A 22649-nucleotide genomic window follows, 5' to 3' on the forward strand; every position below is an offset into this window, starting at 1 on the left:
GTAAATACATGTTTTGAGTGAAGAGAGATTTTATTAGGCTGCAGGCTGCCTCGATGTAAGGAATGAAAAGAAGTGGGCACTCGTAGCAGAAAAGCCATTACCGTGCTGTGTAAGCGAGCCGGTAAGAACCGCAAGTGGAGTCTGCTTGCTTTCACTTAGTGCTCAGAGGACTTCCCTGGTGGTGCAGTGGTTAAGAATACACCTGCCAATGCAGGAGACACAGGTTCGGTGTCTGGTCCGGGGAGATTCCACATGCTACAGGGCAACGAAGGCTGTGCACCGCCAACTGCTGAAGCCAGTGTGCTAAAAGCCACCGCAGTCAGAAGTCCACAAACTGCAGATAGAGACTAGCCCCTGTTCACTACAACTAGAGAAAAGTCCAAATGCAGGCACAAAGACCCAGCAAGGCCAAAGAAAATAACTACATAAAAAACAAGAACAACAACACAAAAACAACAAAAAGAGTTTTTTAGAAAAATGGGTATCACTGAGATACTCCCATGATGAGTAAATCAGAATTGTCAAAACTGAGTTATCACCAAGCACGTTAGCTGTTCCCCTCCAAAACTGCCTGAGTCACGTGATCACAGGGCCCATATGACAAGGCTTTAGCTCCCTCCTTCCAAGCGCTGCACAAAAACACAAGTCGAGGGTCAGAAAGACAGGAAGGCAGGCAGGTCAGAAATAGGCTTGTGAAGGCTGGTTTGAAACGAAATGAGATGAGGATGTTCCAAGAGGGGGAAACATGTCCCGAAAGGATTGAGGACTTCATGGGACAAGTCTGACCTCCAGGGCCTTGACTCCAGTATGTGCTTGGGAACTGGGGGATGGCAGGGAAAGGTTTTCTAATATATTTCTAATGTTTATGCAATTTCTTACATTTACAAAAGGTTTATAACAGTCATTTTGTTCCATAGTTTATCATCACCTTTATTCCTTCTCAGCTGCCCTATAAAGTTGGCATTTGTATCCGTTTCACACACATGATCCTACAAACTCATAAGCAACTTAACTGAAGTCACACAGATTAGAACCTACGTTTTCCAACTCCAAGACCAAAGCTCTTTCTATCACTTTTTAGGAGAGTGGTCAAATCTTCCTTCTGTTCTGTGTGCATCTTCCCATCCTTCTCATTATCTGTCCAACCATTCAAGCAAACAGTGATGGAGCATCTACTGGTGCTAGGCCTTGTACAGAGATGCTGGGATTCAGACAGTATCTCTAACCTCAAGGGGCTTCAAGTCAAGTGAGGAAGAGAGACAACAGTCAGGTCAACACATAGATAAACGTGCCACTTACAGAGTGCAGTGACTGTCATGATGGAAGCAAACAAGGAGATGAGAGAGGGGCCAAGGATGGATCAGGACAGGCCTCCCCACTAAAATGACACATGAGTTGTGATCACAAGATGGAGGAGGAGCCAGCTCTGGGGAAGACCAGGGAGCGTTCTCCAGGCAGAGGAAAGGCAAGCAGAGGCTGTGGCATGGCGAAGGGTATGGAGTGAATGTCTCAGGAGGCCATGTGTGACCTCTCCTCCTCCACCACTGTCGGCATGGATGGTGGTGACCAAGGCGGCTGAGCCCCTGCCTGTACCGAAGCACTGTGATTTGGGGGAAGAGGCCATCTTAGTGCGTTGAAGGAAAGCTCTTCCTTTCTCCTGAATTCTCTTCGCCTTGGAATTCCTATCTCCCTGTCTTGATACCCAGACGTCAGCATATCCTGTTATTTGCAGCCTCACTGGCTCCTTCACCCCCCCATCTCCCCAGCCACAATACTGTGTTTTTCCTCTTTCTTGAAACACTCAGTCTGACTGAGGGACCCAGGCATGAACCTTGACACTTGCCATGTCTGGAAGCAAGATTTCTATCTCTGTGAGAAAGGAAGAACGGTTTCCTAATCAACACAGAAGCTCAAGGGCGGAGACCGTGACAGGGCCAGCTGGGTACGAGGCTGGTGCGAGTGCAGAGCCAAAACCCGCTGTCTGGCCCATCATACTCCCTGCCCTCTGTCTGGGCTCCAGCGGCTCTGGCCATCTGCACCAAGAAGAGATTATCCCTGCCAGGCGCTGCCCAACTTGGTACAGGATCATTTTTAGTGGCAGTTGTTTCCTCTAATACGTCAATTCATATTTCCATGAAGAAACATACATGGTGCCCTACTTTGGACTAATTTATCTTGGAATTTTTAGGCAGTGGAAACATTTTTTTTTTCTTTTAAATTAAGCCTCCTGGATGCCTTTTTGTATTATGAGTATCTCTGACCATAAAGAATATAACGTAACATAACCATAAAGAACATAAAGAAGGTTGGGAGGTGATCCCCAAGCTCCTGAGAAGGAACTGCAGAAGGGATGCAGGGCAGAGAACGATGCCAACACATGGAGGGGTGATGGGCAGCTGCAGCTCTGGGCAACTGTGACTCATTTAGTGGAGAAGCTATGGAAAATGGTCTAGAACATTCCTCACAGATGTCTTCCTATTAGAGAATCAAAGAGGCAGGGGTACTCACCCCCCACCCAATTCCCAACAGTCATTGGGTGAGAATTACACTTGGGCCCCTGTGGTGCACCCCACATGCAAAACAGGCAAGCTAGAGAGTGATAGTTCCTTTGGATGGAGGAACCACGGGTCAGAGGACTCTGAGAAGGTGAATGCCCAGGGGGAAGAGGGGACTGTCCCAAGTCTCTGCTGCAGGCGGCTTCATTTATTAAACAACTAATCACTGTACATCTACTATATACTATGCATTCTGGTGGGTATTGTGAGGGATTAAAACAAAATAGTAAGAAGCCCCTGTGTGACTAGGACACAAAAATATAGTCACAGAGAGCTAGATTATAAATTTCAAAGTTCTTGTGAGGTTACTTAAGAGAAGGTGCTTACCTAGGAGACAGATGCTGAAAAACACACAGGTCAAGGATTATGCTTGTCATTTAATTTCAAAGGGTTGAGCAAAAATAAGAATATATGTGCATGCATTGTGTGCCTGTGCATGCAAAAAAGAGAAAGAGGGAGGGCGGGGGGAACAAGCAGCACAAAAGTGCCAAATGTTAGCAACAGACCTTTCTAGAAGGCTATCTGGAAGTTCATCATGCTATTCTTGTTAACTGTATACAACACTGCAGTTTTTCAAAATAAGTTTTGAAACACAGAAATAAAAAATTGAACGGTTTTGTGACTTTGTTGTTAGGTCAGTTATTAATAGAACACCTAGCACATGCTGGGCACTGGATACCATCTTGCTGAGTAGGAGGTTGCTAGGCAGAAAGAGAAAGAAGGAGTACTCCTGACAGGTGGATAAAGGCATGCAGGTAAGAGAGATCAAGGTGCTATCAAGACACTGAGAGGAGTCTAAGATGGTGACAAGTCAGCAGGTGCAAGAGTACACATGCAACCCAAGTGAAGGAGTTTTCACTTTACTGTAAACATGTTCACAGGCCAGTGAGAAATCTGCCGGCCAAACACACAGCTAGCTAATTCAGCATCATGATGAGTACTAAGAGCGAACCCTCAAGGGAAAGAGCTTGGCCACTGATGGTGTCTCCATGGCAACACTGCTACCTGCATCACTGCCTCCGTTAGGAAAGGCTGTGAGTGCCTAGAGAAGCTCTGATTTCCTGAGCTGCGTTCAGACCCACCGCCGTCCTAAGAAGCAACCAGAGAGATGGAATGGTTATGCCTGGACCAGTTCCTCCATTTCACTTGGTCCATATGTTCTGTGATTTTATGGCATGTACGTTTTTCCTTCATTGGGTGCTGAGCAGATCCAGTTCCAAGAGCTCCTCCTTTCCAGATGAGTCCCTCAGGGGAACAGTTTCTGAGGAAATGACTACACATTGTAACACTACAATTGTAACACTCTTCACCTCCTGACTTCAAAATGAGAATTGTAAGACTCCACAAAACACCTCTCCGTTTGCTTTTCTTTTCCATGCCACCTGCCAAAGGGCTTGTTCAGTCACTACCTCCTGTGTAGAAGAAGTTGGCTAACCCCATGGAGACCAAATCTGAAGCATTAAATGTCCCCTAAGTACTCAAAAATAGCATACTGTGACCGTGCAGTGAATTAAGATCTTGGAGGCACAGTGTCTTGGGTTCAAACCCTATCTCTGCCACTTCACTGAGTGGCTGTTAGGATTAAATAATACCTACAAGTGAAAGTGAAGTCGCTCAGTTGTGTCTGACTCTTAGCGACCCCATGGACTGCAGCCCACCTGGCTCCTCTGTCCATGGGATTTTCCAGGCAAGAGTACTGGAGTGGGGTGCCATTGTATTAAATAATACAGCTGGTATTTAATAATACCTTCACTATGCTGGCTATAGTGAAATCTGACTGGGCCAGTTTGCTAGGCCCTGTGCTATGTGTAGGGACAAAAAGTAAAACAAGTCAATAAAAATAGTCATGGTTCTTGTTTGCTAGAAGTTGATCTAGTCCCTACTAATATATTTTAGTTGGGATGGAAACAGATCAATGGAAAACAGATGGGTGGCAAACAAATCACTTCTGTAAGTCTTTATTAAACACCTAATATATACTTGAAGGTGTGCTGGACTGACGAAGGGAATTTGATTACCGTCTTTACCTAAGGCTTACTTATTTTACCATGCTTTTAACACTTCAAGGTCACAAAGATGACCTTAGTTTCTTACCAAGATACAATAAGGTAAACAGGCTTGGATAATGACCCTGGGACTAATCAAACACTTCTGAGCTTCCCATGCACTTTCAATTCGGGGAACTCTGTGAATTGCCAAAAATATCTACCAAGGTTCATCAGAGGAAGGGTTATTATTGCCATTTCACAGAAGGAGAAGGTGGTGCTTGGAGAAGCCAAGCACTGTGGCCGTTATTATTAAGCGTGCTGTGTCTAGAATCCCAAATCTTCTACTTTTCACCCTGAAGCAGGGCACATTGAGTCAGTTTGGTTCCAGTTCTGGGGTGTGCTGTTTCTAACTTTCCTTTTGAAAAGGACATTTTTGGAGGGTACGCCAGGCTCTGTGCAAAACACTTTCCACGCGTTCTTGACTTAATCCTCACAGCACAGTAAGAGATGGAAATCAGTAATATCTTCCTCATTTTACAGATGGGGAAAACCAAGGCCCAAAGTGTTTCTGAAACTCACTTATGCTCCCACAGCCGAGAGACTACGAAACTGGAAACGCAAACCTGCACCGGCTAGGTTCCAGAACCCTTCACTGAACACCTGAGCGAGCGCCTGTTCGAGGCCCCAGCAGACGGGCTGTGCTGGTTTCCTAATCCATGTAAAACAAGCTGTGCTTTTCTCCCTGTTCACACAGAGGCCCCCAAATCACTGGCAAGTCATAGGAAATTCTTAAGTGGCTGCTTATTAATAACATTTTCAGTTTATATTAGCCTGCCTTTCATCCAGGGGAACTCAGCCAGCTCCATATACAGAGAACCTCTGCAATCCAGCCGTTTCTGGTGTGGACGGGGGCCAGCTGGCGAGAGCACCCCTCAGGGGCCTGGCTTGTGGGGATTCTGGCAATGGTCACACCCCTCAAAACTTGACAGGGGCCCTTTAATATCCGTGCTGAAGGGCTGGAGGCAGAGACTTCCCAGAAACCCACGTTCCTCCGTGAATGAGGCCAACGGCTCGAGATGACCCCAGTGGACTTGGGAAACAAGAGTGTCAAGAAATTGGGTGTTTACCAAGTACTGAGGCTGGAAGTGAAGCCCTGCCATTGAGATTGAGTTAGACACAACAGGGAAAGACGTTATTTTCAGGAGAGACCTGGCTTCAGTCAAGTCCAGGGGAAAAAACAAAACACATTTCTCAGGGTTTCCCACAACGGGGACAGACAAAAAATAGGAAAAAAAAAAAAAGAGGCAAGATGCTGATTTCCCTTCTTCAAACCCGATCCGTGGAAAGGTTTATGTGGTTTTGTTATGGGCTACGACCAGTCCCCTCATTCTGCAGCAGCAAGGGGATGGAGGGAAGTACACAGAAAGAAAATAACACCTCCTGGTTTCATGTTTTACTGGAGAGAAGCCCTGGATGAATTGAATTCACATGGTCTACAGGAGTGAGACACTGAAAATATTTAAGAATCTGTTATATTCAGATTTGACAAGGTGATGGTGGAAGGATGTATGTCTCCTAGATGTGCCTCCCTCCCCCAAACTCAGGGGGTGCAGCAACGCCCTCGTGCTTCTGGCTGAGTTGATACAATGAACAGCAGCTCAGACTGTGGGCTTTCTTGGTGCACGAGATGAGGCTTGGTCACTTATCCATGAGCTCTACTCACTATTTCCACCTTTCCCTATCTGTCAGCATCACCTCCTGCTTGGGGTACAACAGCCTACTTATTCTTCCCTGTATCCACTCTTGCCTCTGTAGAATCTATTTTCTGTTTTGTTTTTAAAAACAATGGCGGTATCACTCAACTGCCCTGCTTAAAAAGCTCCACTGGCTTCCCATTACAATTAAAGCACATACTCCCTAACGTTGGCCTATGAGATCCAATATAAACTGGCCCCTTCCCGTCTCTCCAACTTCATTTTGTCCCACTGCCCCCCATCTTCTCTACTATGTTTCAGCCCCAATGACCTTTTAATTGTCCTCTGTGCCTGCATGTGTGCCAAGGCCATCCCTCTCTTAGGACCTCTGCAGTGGCTGTTTTACTGCCTGGAGCATTCTTCCCTGAGCTCCTTCTGAGCTGACCTATTTTTCATTATCCATGTAATTACTCAAAGGCACCTCCACCAAGAACCCTATGAAAAATAGCCCACTTTCCCTTCTCATTCACTCTTCATTCTATTATTCTTTAATTTTTTTCTTAACATTTGTCACTATCAGAAACTGCTTTACCTGTTGGTGGATCTATCAAATGTTTCTCCTACTATAACCTCCATAAGATCAAGGAGCTTATCTTGTAACCGTAACTCTAACCTAAAACAGTAAGTATTCAATCCAGCCTGGAATCTAGCTTGGTAGTTCTCAACTAGAGGCTGAACACTTTATGGGCATACAAAAAAGACAGAATCAGTGTGAAAAAAATTTTTTATATTCATTTTTTGGGATTACTGAAAATCTACATTATTACAATGATGCCAAAAATGGAAAGTGTGAGTCAACTATAAGATCAGTAGTACATCATCAAAACCACATCAAAGAAAGACTGTCTTCTTCTGGGATTAAAGAAGACACAGGAAAGCTAGGGCAGAGAATATATCCTGAGAATGACCAAGAATCATACTGTAACTGCCATGTAATGTAACTCGGCTAAGTGTACTGCAAAATGTCCAAAATCGGAAAGAATGCCTTGAATACAGAAAGACTGAAAAGCTGTAGTTTAACCTAAAGTAAATGTTCCAAAAACTTGCTGGAATTGTTCAGTTAATAATAAAAAGTATCTGAAACACAGAAGAAAGAAGTACTCCTGTGGCTTTGGCATCTGATATTCCAGACCTCAATTTACCCATCTATAAAATGGGAGAGAACCAGGTAATTCACTCCTTCCAGTTCCAGAGAGCTTTGTAGAACTGTGAAATATTTGTATAGGGCATGAGGGATTTTTTCCAGTCCCCAGTTAACCTCAGGAGAGTTTCCTGGGTGAGTTTACAACCATCTACCATCCAATTCAGCACTTCTTATTAACTTTCAAGTGACTTAACATCTTTAAGAGTCTGATGAAAGCTGGGATCCTTTTCCTTAAAATGGTGAACATACATACATTCATAGTAAATGCTGCATTTAATTTCATAAAGTTTGTCAGTCTTTACTGTTCCTTTGGTGCTCATGGATTTCAAGTTAAAAACACCTGGTTTAGAGAACTGGCTAAGTGTAAAAGGTCTTCTCTGCTATTCCCCGCAGGCCCACAGACACTGCCTTATGTTTTGCAGATGTTCTGTTTCTCACTCTCTGCGACGTTTGCTTTTAAAAATTCAAAATAGCACATGATATCATCCTGACCACGTAGGATGCTGAATCTCAGGCATTCAACGATACAGGCTGGAAGGCCGTTTTTAAGGATGGCAAGGGCTAACCACACTGGTGTTAGGCAGTCCAACTGCCAAAATGAGCAGAAGGCAGGTTCAAGCTAGTCTGATCAAAACCTAGCCCGGTGATTAGGGCTGCTTTTCAACCTTTCAGAAGCCATTCAAGCAAGAACTCAAGCTCCTGCTGCTGAGACAGGAACAAGGGAATTCTCTGCTCTACACTCTACGTTTTCCCCCTGCTTCCTAATGAGCCAGGTGTTTCAGTGTGGTGGCCCAACCTGCACAGGAAGCAGGGGGAGGGGCTTAGGCTAGGGGGGGGATCCACTGTCACAATTGGTGGCAAGCTTCTAGTCCCGACAGGCTCTCCAGCTGACTTCTGCGATGTGACCTCAAATGCAAGTAGGAGACTTGGGCAGTAATTTACATGAACTCCTGAATCCTGAGAGCTAAGCTGTCAGGAGAGGACATCAGCTGGCAGCAGCACAGTGAGCCAACAGCAGCCTCTGCATGTGTGCTGGCCACCTGGCCCCTGGCTGAGATGCCAAGAGGCTGCCTACAGGAAACAGTCCCTTGGATAGCAGGTACTCTTCTGGGACCATCAGAGCAGGAAAGCTGGATAAAGAGCCTACATCACTTGTAATGAAAAGTGACAGGAGCCGTAAGAATGGCCACCATGTTAATCAGAACAACAGGATGTAAGTCGCAGAGAAATAAAAACACTCTATTAAAACTTTAAAAATTCAACTAACTGAAACTTTCAATAAGCTTGTAGGTCCATCCACTTTAGGGGAGGAAGAATAAAACAACACAGAGTAAGTAGAAAATAAAATGTCTTTTTAGCATGCCTAAGAATTAATAGGTGAAAGAAAGTGAAAGTGAAGTCACTCAGTAATGTCCAACTCTTTGCTACATCATGGACTGTAGCCTACCAGGCTCCTCCATCCATGGGATTTTCCAGGCAAGAGTACTAGAGTGGGTTGCCATTTCCTTCTCCAGGGGATCTTCCTGACCCAGGGATCGAACCTGGGTCTCCTGCATTGCAGGCAGATGCGTTATTAATAGGTGGTTGGTATTTATTCACCAAACTGAAAGAATCAACTTCCAGGCAGTGTCCAAGAGGAGACATAGCATGTACGTTCAATCTCTCGGGGGCAACTACAACTGATCCATATAGGCTACCTGAGTCCTGGGGTGAGGAGTAGTCTGAGGCTGTGCTGGAGCTCGACAAAGAGTGCGGAGTGTCATCAGGGAGATCCACAATGGACAAAGGTGTGCAGGCGCCAGGCATGTGCCAACTCCTAGTGTGCTGGGACATTGAGAATGCAGGTCAAACACGGGTACATATGCAAACGCCAGGCATGTGCCAACTCCTAGTGTGCTGGGACATTGAGAATGCAGGTCAAACACGGGTACATATGCAAGGAAGAATACATTTCCCCACTCAGGGTTTCCTCTGTCATTCAAACAGAAGCTTCTAGAAGAATAATAAGGAGGCACCCCTTAAAGGAAGAAAGCAGACATCTGTTTATCCTGCCAGATCACAGCCTGGGGTTCAGCAAGGGGGGAGACAGCAAACTCAGATGATGTTCACAATCAACCCACAATCAATCCACTTGCAGGAAATTCGTGTTCAGGATAATAACTTATATGGCTGCCATATCCTCAATCACAAGACACAGTTGGGTAACTGTGCTCTTCCTATTAAGGCAGAAGAGTAATTGGATATATTGTCCAAATTTGCAAAAACAAGATTGAAAATGAACTGGGATCTAATTCTAAACAGCCAGAAATTTAGCTAACCAGAACCTCCCACTCCTCTTAGCTGACACTTTCATTTCCTAGTTGAACAACCCAAGACAACAGCAATAAATACCTGTGCTTTTCAAAATTTCACAAATCATTTGATTTGAATTAATATAAAATGAAACAGGACTTTTTTTCCCTTAAAAACAATACCGTCTCAATTGGGAACCACCAACTTCTTACCATTTCAGGTGTCCTAAACACTTATAAATATAGAGATCACCAAAGTGTCCTAAATGTTTATAAACATACAGATCATAGAAATAAATGTATTTATTCATATGGTATGTTTGTAAAACACATGTGAGTTCCAAGATGGTTCACACCTATCATTTCTACAAGTTGTGGAAGCTTCAGAATCAAGTGATTTAATTCAAATTTCAGCTTGGCCATTTACTAGCTATGTGACATTAGGCAAGTTACTTAACATCTCTGTGCTTAGCATCTATAGAATGTATAACAGACCCCATCTCACAAGGTTATCATAAGATATAACACATAAAATTGTGAACATGAGCCATAAAAAGGAACAAAATTGTGCCTCTGCAGAGATGCGGATGGACTTAGAGACTGTCACACAGAATGAAGTCAGAAAGAGAAAAACAAATACCATATATTAACACATATATGTGGAATCTAGAAAAATGGTAGAGATGTACTTATCTGCAAAGCAGAAATAGAGACACAGACATAGAGAACTAATGCATGGATACCAAGGAGGGAAGAGGGGAGGTGGGATGGACTGGGAAAGTGGGATTGACATGTATACACTACTATGTGTACAACAGATAACTGTACCGCAGTGTATAGCACTGGGAACTCCACTCAGAGCTCTGCGGTGACCTAAGTGAAAGAAAATCCCCCAAACAGGGGATGTGTGTGTATCTGATTTATGTAAAGCTGATTTACTTTGCTGTTCAGCAGAAACACAACATTGCAGAGCAACCCATGCTTTAATAAAAAAAAAATTTTTTTAAAGACTTAAAAAATAGTGAGCATGGTGCTGGGCACATAGTAAGCAATTAACTGTTAGTCATTAATTATTTATTACTCCATAGAAGGAGAAACTGAGTCACAGAGCAGCTAAGTGATCTCTTTCAGGTTCAATCCAATAAACAATGACACAACTGGGACTCGAACCTGGGCCTTCTGAACGCAGTCCAATCTCCTCTCCTGTGGAGTCCTCTGTGCTTGTGACACAGGTGGCCGAGAAGCAGCAGCACCGGCATCACCAGAGAGCTGGCTACAAGTGCAGAATCAGCAACACCCCCAGGTGCATGTACGACGCACTGGAGAGTCCTGGGCTCAGGCACTGAGGAGGATGCGTGTACAGAACACAGCCCGAAGGGCTTCGGAGAGTGACCGAGCGGCACCGAGGGATGCAGACACCCCCCCACCCGCTCCCCACCGAACTAAACATCTGAAACATCCAAAGGTCAGAGGCTTTTGCAGGAAGCTCCAAGTGGCTCTCTGGAGGGCTACTGCTTTTCATATTCCAGCGCATATTCACAACACACAGAGGTCAGGGCCAGATATAAAACCTGACCTTTTAGTTCTCTGCCCAAGAGCAGCCACTGGAGCAAATCGCACACCTCCACCGACAGGGCTGAATTCCCTCTAAAAGTTCACACTCATCAAGGTCAGTGCCAGAAGACAATTTACAGATCACCTAATCCAGGGCCTTTATTTTAGGGAGAGAAGAACTGAGGCTCAGAAAGGGGAAACACACATTGTAGTTAGGACCTGAAGAGCTCACGATGAAGGGATCCAAAACCCACAAGCCTGGCCTCTCTCTTTGGACTCAACTAGGCTCGCAGCAGATCTGCCCACACTCTGTTTAGTCCAACAGAAGGGCTGCTTCCATTTGCCCAGAGCTTTCACTCCTCATCAGAGTGTGTCTTACCAACTTCCCAACAAACCTCACACTTCCATTCTAAAAGCCACATTCAGAGCTGGCGATGAAGAAGCCACTCTGTTCTGTCTTGTGCCTGACACAGTCTCTTGGATATTGCCGATTTTATCAAAAGATCAAGCAAAAGGATTTCTGAAATCTAGAAAAATGGTACAGATGGGTCTATTTCCAGGGTAGACGCAGACATAGCGTCTCTATTCCCACCCTGGAAACAGATGCAGGCATAGAGCATGGACGTGGACACAGTGGGGAAGGGGGAGGGGGACACACTGGTAGAGTAGACTGACATATATCCACCACATGTGTCAAATAGCTACCAGTGGAAGCTGCTGCACAGCACAGGAAGCTCAGCTCTGTGCTCCGTGATGACGGAGAGGGGTGGGATGGGAGAAAGGTCTAGGAGGGAGGGGACGCATGTGTACATTTAGCTGAGTCACTTCAATGTACAGCAGAAAATAATACAATGTTGGAAAATAATGATATTCCAATTAAAAAAAATCAATCAATGGCTACATAATGAGGTATTTCTCACGTTAGGGTTCCACAGATACAAGATTTAAAAGGCAAAGAAAAAACATTCATAATACTTTATAGTAAAAAGTGTAAGGAGACCCAGAATGGTGGGCCTCATTCAGGCTTTGACGATGACCATCCTGGGTTTGAATTCCAGCTTTATTCTTTCTTCTTTGCATAAAGTAGGGCAAGTTATTTAACTTTTTGGAGCCTTGGTTTCTCTCTTACTAAATGGAATTAATAATATCTAGCTGTGTAACTGCTGCAAGGATTAACAAGGTATGGAAACCATCCTTCACATCAACTAGAATATGGTAAGTGTTCAACCTATGATACCTACCATCTTTGCCATACATTCACACAAGCACAAAACTATTTCAGACACGTAGACACCCATAACATACATTGACATATATACTAACAGCTACCCTGAAAAATATCTGACCTGGTGACCACAGAAAATACAGCTGTTTCTCAGTTGAGTCCTGGAACTTTCACGAACAAGAATCTCTGAGGACTCAAAACTGATGAATGGATGCCAAGAAAAGAGCTGGAAAAATGGCATCCTGCCCAGTTGAAATGAAATGCTAAGAATTCTTGTCCCAGTTAATTTTAACCCTGGATGGGGCTGGATCCTATTTGTAAGGTTTGATATTTAAAAACCAAGAAGGGGTGGGGGAGCTGAAGTCAGTGGTGCTCCCAGTGCAAGACAAATGGAGACAACTCAAATCCCCATCTACCGTGAGACAGGCACAGAGCTGACTGTAAAAGGTGCCCCACCTTGGTTCCATCTCTGCCTCCCATCCCAGGTTCCCTCCAGTGCCCCAAGATGGTTTATACACGAATGCCAGAACCAGGAAGAACAGGGGTTCTCAGAAATCACCACTATCCCTTCTTCCTAGAGGTCATCCCACTGTCCTGAGTGACCGACTCTGGTTACGCTTTCTCCAACAAGGCCAGCAGTCCTGACTCCCCTGAGGTCTCCACTTCCAACCAGTGATGCTTCTGGATTCTGTGCTCCAGGCAGTGTTTTGCATTCTCTTCCATGTCAGCTCTCATGAAACTTGAGTCTTCAGTTCAACTGACTTGATCCTGATGGACTTTACAACCAAATATGTGCTGAAGTACAGGCTACACACCCACCAAGGAGGCTGGCTGGCTCGTACTGTACTAAAAACTGTGCTCTCTTGAATAAATGCACTTTTAAAAATAGGCCATGGTGCTCTGGTGGAAAACACTTGCTGTGCTGAGCCCCGTATAGGGTTTTAGAATCTAACATGGCAAATGGTTGCATTACGGATTCTGTGGGTTTCCCCCATGGCTCAGTGGTAAAGAATCCAGCTGCAAGGCAGGAAATGCAGCAGATTCAGCTTCAAGCCCTGGGTGGGGAAGATCCCCTGGAGGAGGACATGGCAACCCTCTTCAGTTTTCTTGCCTAAAAAATCCCATGGACAGAGGAGCCTGATGAAGTACAGTCCAAAGCGTCGGACACGACAGAGAGACCGAGCATGGATCCTGTAGGACAGATGGGGACAGGCATTTCTAGCTGAAGTGGAACACAGGCGCTTGTCTTCTGGGCTGTGACGTCACCCAAAGGGAACTTCGGCTTAGCACATTCATGGTGGTTTGGAGACTGCTCTGATATTCTCCCAGCTGCTTCCTGCTCTCCCTTCCTCCTGACTCCTTCATCCAATCTCTCTAATCTCTGTCTTCACAAACAACAGCACCCCCCTACCCCACAACCTGCCTTTTTTCTTTCCTTCCACCTTCTTTCTCCCTCTGCCTTGTCCCCAGGGAAATAATGGAAGAAGATTGCTTCTGGATTTCAGACTCTGAACAAAGAACTGCTCAAACAGCGTGCCAAAGAAACAAGAAAGCCAAGTCTCCAAAATCAACTAGCCAGGTCCCCAGTGGAGACGCTCGGAGACTCATGATGCTGGAATCTCAATGTCATCTTATCCAGTATTTTCTCCCCTGCTTCATTCAAATACACCCAAACCACCCCCACCACCACGACCCCCACACACATCCTACACACACACATGGACAATGTATAAGAATGAGAACATTTCATGAACAATCTTTTCAGATGAGGAAAACAGCAAAGTGGCAAATGTCAGCCAAGAGCATAAATGAGGGAAACAGATTTTGCCAATGCCTAGACCTCCAGCTCCTTAACTGGCAACAGTTCATGGTCACCAGCAATGACCTATTATAAGCATGACAATCAAGGAGGGTATGAAAAGAGAAAGGTTTTAGTAGGTCTTCAAGCACAAAAGAAAAGCCCTTACCCAAATGTCACCTAGCATTACTGTCTGACGGACAGAGCATTTTCACTCTTGGGTGTTGGAAAACAACAGAGAAGAGAGAAGATCATGTTTCCGGCTTCTAAAGAGAGAGGTTCCTGCTAATTCAAGACCAGCAGTACGTAAGGGAGGAAAAAAGCCCTGCTCAGACTCAGCGCCTTTGCAATCCACGTGTAGCAGAAGCAACACTAGACTGGGTACCAGGGCTTGTCACCAGCTGTGTCACTGAGGGTAAGGGATGTTCCCTCTCTGGCCTTCCATCTCCTCTGTCGAATGAGTATGAAAACTACTGCTCCCTGGGGTTCACAGGTTCGGATTCAATGGGAAATGTCAAAGTCATCAGCCCCAGAAGGAAAGCAAGTTGAGTACCTCATAGGAGCCAGGAACTGGGCAAAGGCAGTGCTGCCCCCATTCCCCAGCAAGCCCATGAGTCCCACTGAGTCAGGGAAATTTATGCCTAAGTTTTATATGAGGAAATCAAAGTTCAGAAAGCTCAAGCTACTCTCCTAAGATCACACATACAATCAGGAGGCAATGGAGGGAGGCTATCATTAAGGGAGAACTATGATTTTCTATGCAAGACACAACTGGAGTGATCAATTCCCAAGTCTGAGTTTCTGCAGAAAGAACTTCAAGCCAGACTCCTCTGACTGTAAAGGAGTCACTTGTAAGTTGTCCTTCAGACCTCTGCGTTGGAGTTCCAGTTCATCTACGTTTAAAAGAAAGATGCTGAAAGAATAGGGAGAAACAGTTATCAAGCTGCATGACTGAAGTATGCTCACCAGCAGGACAGAGGAAGGGCAAAAATCTAGGAAAGATTGATGGTGTATATCGACACAAGTCAAGGGCAGATGCCTAGGTCACAGGAAGGTAGGGTAGGCAGTACCATTCTTTTCCCTTAACAGCCGATGCATAAGCTAACGTCACCAATATGATGGCGTAAATGAAGCCATGGAACTTCCAAGGAGCCATTCATCAGGTGAAGAATGTATTCAAAGGCCTCCCTTTGATGCTTTGTTTCTGCACTGCACAGAAAGAAGAAAGAAAAGGCAGGCCTCATACACATGCAATGTTGGATCAGAAGACACATATGCACAGAAACCCAGAAGTGCATAGATTCTAATTTGGATACTGTAATGGTCTACATGAGACTTGTCGGCAGTCAAACAAGAGAACTTCTTTAAAGGTGCCTGAGCCCCAGCAGATGAGATGATTTTCATCATAGCATCAGGTCACTTCTAGCTCTGCAAAATACAGCAGACAGACAATACACTTTATTATGTCAACTCAGTCAGTAGGGTGGGAAGTGGCTTTGAGTGGGAATGGTTTGGGACATTACAGTGATTGAAGATGGCACCTTTGCTGCTGGCTGAACCTCTCGGCATGCAAATGGATGTGAGCATACTGTCTTTTCAGTGGGTTGTCTTTTTTTTTAGCAACTACACTTATTAAAATGATGATAAAAAGCTAACGATGACAACAGTAACAACAGTAATAGCTAACTTTCACTGGACATTTACTATGTAGCTAGCTAGCACTGTGCTAGGTGCTTTCCTATGTCACCTCATCCTTACACCTGCCTGTTGGTTCTATTGCTCTTCTCATTACATGAGCAGGAAACAATATTCAGAAAGGTAGCTCAAGTATTTTGACCTCTTTCTGAATCCAGAGTCTGAGTCCTTGATGATAAACATCATACCCTACTGCCTAACTGCGAAATTCCCTGTTCATTCCTCCAGCTTCCGTGAATGCACCTTCCTTCCAATATTTCTCTCCCCACCCCCCCACGTTGCATGGTGAACCTTTACAAACCTGCCATTTCAAACAATGCTATTTTACCATTTCTGGCGGCCCCACGATTGTTTACAGGCTGTAATGTCTGATGGAGCCAACATGTTTTAATTTTCACATTTAAAAAAAAGAGAGAAAGAATTTCCAAGGGGAAAGAACATTTGACGGAAAGTCAAAACCTTTACAAGCGCTCAAGGAGGCATTAAAATCCAAATTTCCAAAATACAGTAATTCTGTTAAAAGTTGTGACTTGCTCTGGGGCCCAAGGGGACACTCATCCTGACCCATCTGTGAAAGCCATCAGCAGCCAGGAAGCCTTCTGGAAAACGGGATTAGAGTAGCCAATTCAGCCTCCAGCAAGGAGGCCAGGCTGCTTCATTTAGTTTAAGTCTCCCTGAGATGGTTTAAAACACTCTCTGGGAAGAGATATTCAAGCAAAGCAAATTGCAGCCTTGCAAGCTGCAGCTCTGGTACAAGACAGGCCTTGTCTACAGAGTCATAGCACACTGGAGCCCTCCCCCGACTGGCCATGGATGCGCTGACTAGAAGCAGAACTCTCCGGGGAAATCGCATACATGGGGAAGTTATACAAGAGCCACGCCTGGACCAGCGGATGGCATCACAGCTGGTACAGACCACTTATCCCCCTGTGATCTGGCCCAGCCCGGATTATTTATGGCTCATAAAAGCCCCATCAGACCTCAGCACATTCTAAGATGACATAACAACAACAACAAAAAAAATAGGATTAAAAATCTGTCTTTCATCACCAAGACCTTCATGGCAGATGAAGGATGCTGTGATTGGCTTTGGGGAAACCGAGAGCTGAGGAGAGCTCACTGTGAACACTCCACTCTGAAACCCAATGTAGAGAACACACTGAGTCATGTGTTTCAGCCGGGCTGTGCGGTCATATTCTGGAGCTCTGTCACCATTTCTAATCTGAAAGCACTAGCTAAAATTAAACCTAAATAATTCCAGCGCCATTTCTTCGCCTGGAAGTCTCACTTAAGTCTTCATTTCCCAGAGCCTCTAATGGTTTCTGACATCCTGAGCCAAAATGCAAGCACGCAGCCAGGTGTGTGCTTGGTTTTTAAACCCTCTCCCCTTTTAGGATTATTATTTTTTTTAAGGACAGCTGCACTTCGTTTACAGAAAAGCTGCCTCTAAAGCACTGAGACTTAAGTGATTCTTCAGGATTCCCTAGAACTGTGAAATGTCACTGTGCAACTGAGTTTTCCAATAAGCATGATAAGGGCAGAGGTGCCAGAGGACCACAGAAAACAGCCTCGCCACCAAGATAACAGAGCCCTGATATCCTGCCCACCCCCCATGCAAAGCCTCTAGATCTAGCCTTCTCATCCTTTCTAGAAAATACACTGTTGTTCAATTCGTGAATTCCAACAAATTTCTTACCTACCTCAAGGGAGAGTTAAATTCCCAGTCTGGATAGAAGCTTCCGCCAGACCCTCTGAGCTTGTCAATTGCCCCAATTCACTTTTCCCCTGAGTCTGGCTCCTAAGAAGGCAAGCAGGACGGCAGGCAGCCAAAGCATCTTTTTCTGGAAACCCTTTTCCAAATCAGGACCCTTCCTGAGGCCAGCAGCAGCAGGAGCGGAGCCCGCGCTGCTCTTCCTTCGCTCACAGAAACAGCACTGCTGGATTCAGACCCTCCTGGGATCCACCAGGCAGGGGAAAAAGTGTGACTTCTTCTCTCCCTTCGGATCCGTTCGCCTTCGCGAGAACCCCGGTTTCATATGAACTCCCCTTCTTCACGACAATCTGCAGGAAGTCACAGACCCCAGCTTCAGCGTCACCAGCTGATCCTGAGCCAGACCTGGGGGCAACCAGTCAGCTGGTCGCGGAGCTCAAGACACAGAACCAGGAACTGTGCAGCTCCGCCGAGAAATACTAATAACTGTCGGCGGAGCTGCTGGTGGTGCCAAAGTCGCTGTTGCAGTGCTCGCATCCTCCGCATGCTAATGAAGCCGTGACGTCAGCAAGTCAGTCATGGCATCTGGATGTCCCGTCCCCTCTGCCCAGCGCTGAGATTTATTTACATGTAAATTAGCCTCGCCTTCCAAATCAATAATCCCCAAGCCAGGAAGGACGAAGAAAGCCTTTGCTGGATGCAAACGCCCCAGCAACACAACCTCCAAAGGGGTAAAAAATATCACATAGGAGAAGAGAGGCTTTAAAGATGCACACCTTTTTTTGTTGTTGTTTTTTAAAGACTGTGCTCTTATGTGCCAGGGACCAGATCTGGGCACAGTTATGAACCTGAGCGCCTGTTTCAGATTATGTGCTGCATCAACGCAGGGTGCAATCAGAGCTCTCCCCCAACCCCAATTGTCTCTACTTTCTTTTTCTTTCTTTTCTCTCTCCAACTTTCATTTCAGAGAATTTTCTGGCTTGGGGCTATGTCATCCTTGAATGTTTGTGCACCTTGAGATAAAACACAAATGACTGCTTTCCTCAAGTGCCTGGCTGTTGGACTGGCCACTCTGTCAAGCCTGACCCCAGCGCCAAGTAAGTATGGGAGATGACAAACCAGAAAGCTTCCCAGACGCTTCTGAGGGCCGCTGGAACCTCAGAAAGCACAACTTTCATCTCTCCACTTTTCACACTAGGAAAGTGAGGTTCTGGATGGAGAAGCAGCTTTTCCAGGGCCACAGAGGGATTCCAGCAAGGATGGGCCAGAATACACATTTCCTGGACTTTAGTCTACAGCTCTGTTAAAGACCTTTGGGTCTTCAATCTCCATCTTTTTGTACCAACAAAGAGGCCTATCTAAACAGTCAGGAAGAAAGAATTTTATAGTATTGGATAGCCCTGGGTTTAAATCCTGACTTTGCTTCCTGCTAGACTTTGCTTCCACACTTAGGGTCTACAGTTTCTTCATCTGTACCATCCTTTTATTCAATAAATATTTTCTGAGTACCTACGCTGTGCCATGAATATGTTTTTTAAAACTTTATAGTATGTATGTGAATAGTGTATGTATGGGTATAGGTACATGTTTGCTCTAATTCAATAAAGTAAAAATACTGAGTGGAAATGTGGCAAGGACTAACACAATTACCAGCAACGGTAAATATGGAGAAGTAAAGTGAAAGTCTCTCAGTTGTGTCCGACTCTTTGTGACCCCATGGACTGTAGCCTGCCAGGCTCCTTTGTGCATGGAATTCTCCAGGCAAGACTACATGAGTGGGTAGCTGTTCCCTTCTCCAGGGGATTTCCCAACCCAGGAATCTAACCAGGGTCTCCTGCATTGCAGGTGGATTCTTTAACAGCTGAGTGACCAGGGAAGTCTAAATATGGAGAAGGAAATGGCAACTCACTTCAGTATTCTTGCCTGAAAAACCCCATGGACAGAGAAGCCTGGCAGGTTCTAGTTCATGGGGTTGCAAGGAGATGGACATGACTGAGTGACCAAGCACAACAGTAAGTAACAGTTATTTCTGATATTTTGGGTAAAGTAAAAAAAAAAAAAAAAAAAAAAAAACAAGCACTAAGCTTTTCCTTCCACTGGGCTGGCCATTGTATCTCTTCTCCGAGTATCCCTAGTCCTCTTTTATTGTTTAAAATCAATTGTTCTTTCAGTGCTGTCTAGGCAGTAAGCTGGACTCTGTGCCTGCAATGGGATGCACTGTGGGGTCCTCAGGTGGAGGAGAGGGAGGAGCTAGGGAGAGGTGTATTCCATGATGCAGAAGCGTCCCTGTGGACAAAGCAGCCAGCACAGCTCCTTGCCCACACTCTCCACGCCCCTGCCTGGAGAACCCCCCCCCATGAGCTCTGCCCTTCCAGCTGGAGTTCCTGAAGCTTCAAATGAATCTCTTTGTCGGATATGAGGAAGTTAAATTGTGTCTTTTGTTATACATAATTGTATTAATAATGCTTAATAACTTATTTCAAATTGCTTCTCTCTGCTTCACAGAAAACCTTTCATGGTGAAAATTGTGGGACCTGGAAAAACTTTTTACTAATAGAAACTGAATACAAGCCAATGAGTCAGACTCTGCTTCAGGTCTCCATCACACAGAACTCAGAGGACGTGGGGAAGCATTTGCTTCTCAATATCCTTTGAGATGATCAAACAGACCAGCTTGGGGCCACCAATGGCCAAGTGGAAGCAGTGACACCCTACTCCAGTGTGATCATGGGCAAGTAGCTTCAGCTTTCTGTGCCCCAGTTTCTTCATCTGAAGATGAGCCTCTTTGATGTACTTATTATTGTCAAGATCATAGGAGAATCACGAGAAGCAATTCACAAGTGATGGACAGGGAAGCAATGAAGAGGAATGCAGAGCAGAAAGTGTGAAAAGTGATTGATCTTCACCTGGAATAAATCTGGCATGTGACCATCCATTTCATAAGAGGTAAGGATGTGACAAGGGGTCTGGAATGGAGTGCCTGTGGTCAGACCTTGGCTCTAACATTCGCTCTCTGATTGGGGACCTTATATTCTTATCTAAAACAAGAGGAGCTTATGCTTGCAGAACTGTTTTGAGGAGCAAATAATCCTCAGTGTGAAGTCCTTAGCACTGGACCTAGCACCCAGCAAACATTCAATAAATGTTAGCTGTTGGTCGTGGAAGTGATGGCCCTTCAGTTACTATTCATTTTGGCACTACTTGTTAATGACCAAACTTCAAAAGGCAGGAGAAAGTGGGTAAACAGAAAACAGCCAAATCTTCCCCATTCCTAGGGCACCACTCAAAAGTTTCACCTAAGTGAGCTGCTGACACAGTCTTCCTCCATGAAGCAACACAGATACTTTTCAACTGCTATGAAACTGGAAAGAAAGCAGGGAGAATAACCAAGAAGCCCCAGGGGTCTCCTTCCTCTGAGTCTACACAACAGAGACAGACAACTGTGTTTCTGGCAAGCATTGGGTTCTTCATCCATTCATTCATGGAACCATCCACTTATTAAATGAGCTCCTGTTTGTCAGTCCGTGTGCTAGGCCTTAGGGACATCATGGTGACCAAGAAAGACATGGGCTCTGCCTTTAAAAAGCTAAGAAGTCAGAGGGGAAGACAATTAAGCAAGCAATTAGAGTGTGATGCATGTTATGATAGGCGACTGCAGAGTTCCTGAAGGTCTAATTGCAGTCAGGAGAGGGTGGTGGTGCAAAATTACGTGGCTAATGTCCCTCTGACAGGGTGTGCTCTGTGAGTGCAGCTCAGAGGTGGGGAGCTGGAGGGCTGTGCATTACCCTTGCATAAGATGGCTGAAATCACAAAACAGGGATCAATAATTCCTTGTGACAATTATTTTCATCCTGGACAATATTATCCTATTCTGGATTTTTGGAAAATATGCCATTAGGAATTGGACAAGGTGAGGCAACAACTATTTTGGAAATTTAGAGGCCTGGTAAATAGGGATGAAGCTCATCCTGTTTTGACACAACAGAGTGAAATCGCAGGTTCATGACAGCGAACTTCTTGGGGGTGGGGGAGGGGAGAACTGGCAACACACATGAGACCTTCAACACCTTCTACTGAGATAGCACAGTATTATTTTTACACAAATGACCATAATTGCATATAGTATACAAGAAGAGAGACAAAGAAGCCAAGGTTGATTGAGGCTGAAGTCATCAGGAATCAAGAAGAATGTGATCTGAATCATGAAGGTCAAAAAAAAAAAAATTGAGGTGGCGGGCGGGGGGCAGGGTGAAAAACCAAGGTTATAGGGGAAAGGTCTTACTAATAAGCATGACACAAAATCCAGAAGTCCTAAATGAAGAGTGCTAAAAGTGTCATGGTCAAATTTTAGCTGGTAGAGAGGGTGTTGCAGATGGGGCAAGGGTACAGACCTAAGGGAAAAGTGCTCGCACAGAGCAGAAGAAAACTCCCCTGCAGAAGCACCAGCAGGACACTGGCAGGTTATGACAAAGAGACCGCTTCACACATGCGAGAAAAATCAAATCATCTTTCCATTCCACCAGCATTAGTCAAAATCTTGTTAGAGGATTATGGGGAAAGGGTAATCGAATCATGGCTGGTTATCTCGCAGGAGAGAAGGGTAAGTGATGACAAGGGCTGTGGCCTCTGAGATGAAGGGCTTTAATGAGGACAGTCATAATGAACAATTTTTTATCTCCATCTCCATAGATGTAAAATAAGGAGGAATGGATTTTCAATGAACTAAAGAGGGATTTCACTTGGATCTAAGGAAGATGCTTGAATCTGAAGATGATATGAACTGGCCTGGGTTACTCAGAACAACAGCAGTGTTTTTGCTCTTAGGAGCACTTTACAGAGATCAAGACAGCCCCGGACCTGGTTAGTTTACACTAATACCTCTGGCCGTGAAATTGTGAAATCTTAACTACTATAAGGGATATTACCAAGTTTCA

The 22649-nt window shown here is 45.0% G+C and overlaps 1 protein-coding gene across 4 annotated transcripts in view; it reads right to left on the minus strand.

Annotated features, from left to right (window-relative positions):
- Positions 1–22649, minus strand: part of PRICKLE2 (prickle planar cell polarity protein 2) — a 342796-nt gene that overhangs the window by 105588 nt on the left and 214559 nt on the right. The window contains exon 1 of one of the 4 annotated variants that reach the window (XM_027523820.1): positions 17705–18249. The exons of the other annotated variants lie outside the window; for them this stretch is intronic. The gene's annotated coding sequence lies outside the window, so the exon portion shown is untranslated. Of the gene's footprint in view, positions 1–17704; positions 18250–22649 lie in introns of those variants that run through there. 4 annotated transcript variants of the gene reach the window in all.

The sequence above is a fragment of the Bos indicus x Bos taurus genome, chromosome 22 (assembly GCF_003369695.1).
Source record: "Bos indicus x Bos taurus breed Angus x Brahman F1 hybrid chromosome 22, Bos_hybrid_MaternalHap_v2.0, whole genome shotgun sequence".
NCBI classification, from domain to species: Eukaryota; Metazoa; Chordata; class Mammalia; order Artiodactyla; family Bovidae; genus Bos; species Bos indicus x Bos taurus.